The 4,749-nt window shown below is 44.3% G+C and overlaps 1 long non-coding RNA gene across 1 annotated transcript; it reads right to left on the bottom strand.

The window, feature by feature from the left end:
- Nucleotides 1–459: 459 nt before the first annotated feature.
- Nucleotides 460–1,564, bottom strand: LOC115176703 (uncharacterized). Its single transcript, XR_003872271.1, has 2 exons — nucleotides 1,285–1,564; nucleotides 460–874 (listed from the first exon to the last, which is right to left on the bottom strand). It is a non-coding gene; the product is annotated as an uncharacterized LOC115176703 (long non-coding RNA).
- Nucleotides 1,565–4,749: the final 3,185 nt, after the last annotated feature.

Genomic DNA, 4,749 nt, shown 5'->3' on the forward strand with positions numbered 1-4,749 from the left:
TGGAGAAAGAAAAAAAAAGAGAACAGAGAGAAATCCTCGTTTTAACTTTTTTGGGGGGCAAAATTGTATTATGTGGTATATTTGGGATATTCTACAGTTGACTCTTATGTGCAACAGAAAGCTCCCCGTCCTGCTTGCCATATCTCTGCCCTGGATCTTGCCTCCTGATAACCTCCAGACAACCCCCATCCTCGCTACAAGCATGGATGGACACATCAATAGTCTAATATACTGTACACAGTACACGCTGTCCTACTTTGACAAACCACTGCACAATGTAACCATCTGTTTGATACAATGCACCCTGGCATGACTTTTCTTTCTGCACAATCCTTTTAAGTTTTAAAATGATAACACCAATAAAATAGACCAGGTGACATTTCTGGGATTTGACTTTCATCCACAAGCCATCTCTTTCTTGGAAAGTACGAGAGAATAAAGGACAGGAGAGCGAGAGAGTAGAACTGTACGATTATATTTTCTCTTCATTAAGTCTAGCCTTTTCTCTTCACTCAAAACAAGTGTGGTCATTGCCAAGTAAAGGGGTGTTTCCTGTGTGGCTTAACAAGGATGTGGAGCTCAAAGATGTAGGGTGAAGTTGCCCCTAGGCACTGGTCTAGGGTCAGTTTTACATTTCCCCCACTAATGGTTAAGGTTTGGGGGAGCTGATCCTAGATCGGTACCTAGGGAAACTTCAGCCCGGAGCCAAACCAATGTGTAAGGGAAAACAGCATGGTTGACCAAATGGTTTAATGTCAGTGCACCAGGGAGAGTCTGAGGGCTCCACAGCGATGTTGGGGTATCGGAGCATGTGATTGCAGCCAGACCAATTCAGCCAAGGGGAAACGCCATGTCCACAGCAGTTTACTTCTTTCTAAAGACAGAAAACAACCACCAGCACCACCACCAGAGAGAAACTACATTCAACAATTTCATATTTTAAGTCTAGCACAATTACCAGTTTTAAGAAATGCAATCTGTTCAAAACAAGTTTTTCAGATTCATTCAACATTACTGTTGGGACATTGTCCGTGAAAATAATTTAACTTTTTATAGAAATAAACAGTCACTCTCATGTGCAGACAATGTAAATGTATAGTCAGGTCAGGCTGGGTACTGGAATATGAACGATAAATGCAGTGTGTATGACCTATTTGTACCTTACTAAAATCTTGCTGTCCATTACTAAAATTAAACAGATATTTTAGGAATAAAAAGATGTGCCCTCTGATTTATCTTTAAAACAAAAGACTATCCATTCTGTGAGAAAAAAAACGGACTTACAGCTGCAGTGTTGTGTGAGCCATTGTGTCTTAACTCAGTCACCTGATCCAGCAAGGCAGTCCACTCAGTCACTGTTAGTCATTCTCTAACACACTAGCAGAATCTATTAGTGAAGGGAATACCAACTCAGTTGCACAACTAAATGCATTCAACCAAATTGCATCTTCCACATTTAATCCAACCCCTCTGAATTAGAAGTGTACTGGGGGGCTGCCTTAATTGACATCCACGTCATTGGCGCCCGGGGGGCAGTTTATTTTGGGGGTTAACTGCCTTGCTCAAGGGCAGGTTACTGAGCCAACGCTCTTAACCGCTAGGCTAACTCCTTAATGTATATTTATTTTTTATTTCACCTTTATTTAACCAGGTAGGCAAGTTGAGAACAAGTTCTCATTTACAATTGCGACCTGGCCAAGATAAAGCAAAGCAGTTCGACACATACAACAACACAGAGTTACACATGGAGTAAAACAAACATACAGTCAATAATACAGTAGAAAAATAGGTCTATATACAATGTGAGCAAATGAGGTGAGATAAGGGAGGTAAAGGCAAAGAAGGCCATGGTGGCAAAGTAAATACAATATAGCAAGTTAAACACTGGAATGGTAGATTTGGAGTGGAAGAAAGTGCAAAGTAGAAATAGAAATAATGGGGTGCAATGGAGTAAAATAAATAAATAAATACAGTAGGCGAAGAGGTAGTTGTTTGGGCTGAATTATAGATGGGCTATGTACAGGTGCAGTGATCTGTGAGCTGCTCTGACAGCTGGTGCTTAAAGCCAGTGAGGGAGATAAGTGTTTCCAGTTTCAGAGATTTTTGTAGTTCGTTCCAGTCATTGGCAGCAGAGAACTGGAAGGAGAGACAGCCAAAGGAGGAATTGGCTTTGGGGGTGACCAGAGCGATATACCTGCTGGAGCGTGTGCTACAGGTGGGTCTTGTAGATGACCTGGAGCCAGTGGGTTTGGCGACGAGTATGAAGCGAGGGACAGCCAACGAGAGAGTACAGGTCGCAGTGGTGGGTAGTATATGGGGCTTTGGTGACAAAACGGATGGCACTGTGATAGACTGCATCCAGTTTATTGAGTAGGGTTTTGGAGGCTATTTTGTAAATTACATCGCCGAAGTCGAGGATCGGTAGGATGGTCAGTTTTACGAGGGTATGTTTGGCAGCATGAGTGAAGGATGCTTTGTTGCGAAATAGGAAGCCAATACTAGATTTAACTTTGGATTGGAGATGTTTGATGTGAGTCTGGAAGGAAAGCTTACAGTCTAACCAGACACCTAGGTATTTGTAGTTGTCCACATATTCTAAGTCAGAACCGTCCAGAGTAGTGATGCTGGATGGGCGGGCAGGTGCAGGCAGCGATCGGTTGAAGAGCATGCATTTAGTTTTACTTGTATTTAAGAGCAGTTGGAGGCCACGGAAGGAGAGTTGTATGGCATTGAAGCTCGTCTGGAGGGTTGTTAACACAGTGTCCAAAGAAGGGCCAGAAGTATACAGAATGGTGTCGTCTGCGTTGAGGTGGATCAGTGACTCACCAGTAGCAAGAGCGACATCATTGATGTATACAGAGAAAAGTTGGCCCAAGAATTGAACCCTGTGGCACCCCCATAGAGACTACCTGAGGCCCGGACAACAGGCCATCCGATTTGACACATTGAACTCTATCAGAGAAGTAGTTGGTGAACCAAGCGAGGCAATCGTTTGAGAAACCAAGGCTATTGAGTCTGCCGATGAGGATGTGGTGATTGACAGAGTCGAAAGCCTTGGCCAGGTCAATGAATACGGCAGCACAGTATTGTTTCTTTTCAATGGCGGTTACGATATTATTTAGGACCTTGAGCGTGGCTGATGTGCACCCATGACCAGCTCTGAAAGGAGATTGCATAGCGGAGAAGGTGCGGTGGGATTCGAAATGGTCGGTAATCTGTTTGTTGACTTGGCTTTCGAAGACCTTAGAAAGGCAGGGTAGGATAGATATAGGTCTGTAGCAGTTTGGGTCAAGAGTGTCCCCTCCTTTGAAGAGGGGGATGACAGCAGCTGCTTTCCAATCTTTGGGAATCTCAGACGACACGAAAGAGAGGTTGAACAGGCTAGTAATAGGGGTTGCAACAATTTTGGCAGATCATTTTAGAAAGAAAGGGTCCAGATTGTCTAGCCTGGCTGATTTGTAGGGGTCCAGATTTTGCAGCTCTTTCAGAACATCAGCTGACTGGATTTGGGAGAAGGAGAAATGGGGAAGGCTTGGGCGAGTAGCTGTGGGGCGTGCAGTGCTGTTGACCGCGGTAGGGGTAGCCAGGTGGAAAGCATGGCCAGCTGTAGAAAAATGCTTATTGAAATTCTCAATTATAGTGGATTTATCGGAGGTGACAGTTTCCTATCCTCAGTACAGTGGGCAGCTGGGAGGAGGTGTTCTTATTCTCCATGGACTTTACAGTGTCCCAGAACTTTTTTGAGTTTGTGTTGCAGGAAGCAAATTTCTGCTTGAAAAAGCTAGCCTTGGCTTTTCTAACTGCCTGTGTATATTGGTTTCTAACTTCCCTGAAAAGTTGCATATCACGGGGGCTGTTCGATGCTAATGCAGAACGCCACAGGATGTTTTTGTGTTGGTTAAGGGCAGTCAGGTCTGGAGAGAACCAAGGGCTATATCTGTTCCTGGTTCTAAATTTCTTGAATGGGGTATGCTTATTTAAGATGGTGAGGAAGGCATTTTTTTTAAAGAACCAGGCATCCTCTACTGACGGGATGAGGTCAATATCCTTCCAGGATACCCGGGCCAGGTCGATTAGAAAGGCTTGCTCGCTGAAATGTTTCAGGGAGCGTTTTACAGTGATGAGTGGAGGTCGTTTGACCGCTGACCCATTATGGATGCAGGCAATGAGGCAGTGATCGCTGAGATCTTGGTTGAAAACAGCAGAGGTGTATTTAGAGGGCAAGTTGGTTAGGATGATATCTATGAGGGTGCCCGTGTTTACGGTTTTGGGGTGGTACCTGGTAGGTTCATTGATAATTTGTGTGAGATTGCGGGCATCAAGCTTAGATTGTAGGATGGCTGGGGTGTTAAGCATGTCACAGTTTAGGTCACCTAGCAGCACGAGCTCTGAAGATAGATGGGGGGCAATCAGTTCACATATGGTGTCCAGAGCACAGCTGGGGGCAGAGGGTGGTCTATTGCAGGCGGCAACGGTGAGAGACTTGTTTTTAGAGAGATGGATTTTTAAAAGTAGAAGTTCAAATTGTTTGGGTACAGACATGGATAGTAGGACAGAACTCTACAGGCTATCTCTGCAGTATATGCATTGCTGAATACTGACTATCTACATTCCCAACATGTGAGAAGACACTTACCAAAAAAAAAGTAATTGAGAGTGTTCTGCGGACAGGAGCTTCTGCAGTAGTTCATCCACCACACTGATATTCACCCAGTACTACAGGCGAGGAGAGAAAACCAACACAAGCCA

This window comes from Salmo trutta, chromosome 3 (assembly GCF_901001165.1).
Source record: "Salmo trutta chromosome 3, fSalTru1.1, whole genome shotgun sequence".
NCBI classification, from domain to species: domain Eukaryota; kingdom Metazoa; phylum Chordata; class Actinopteri; order Salmoniformes; family Salmonidae; genus Salmo; species Salmo trutta.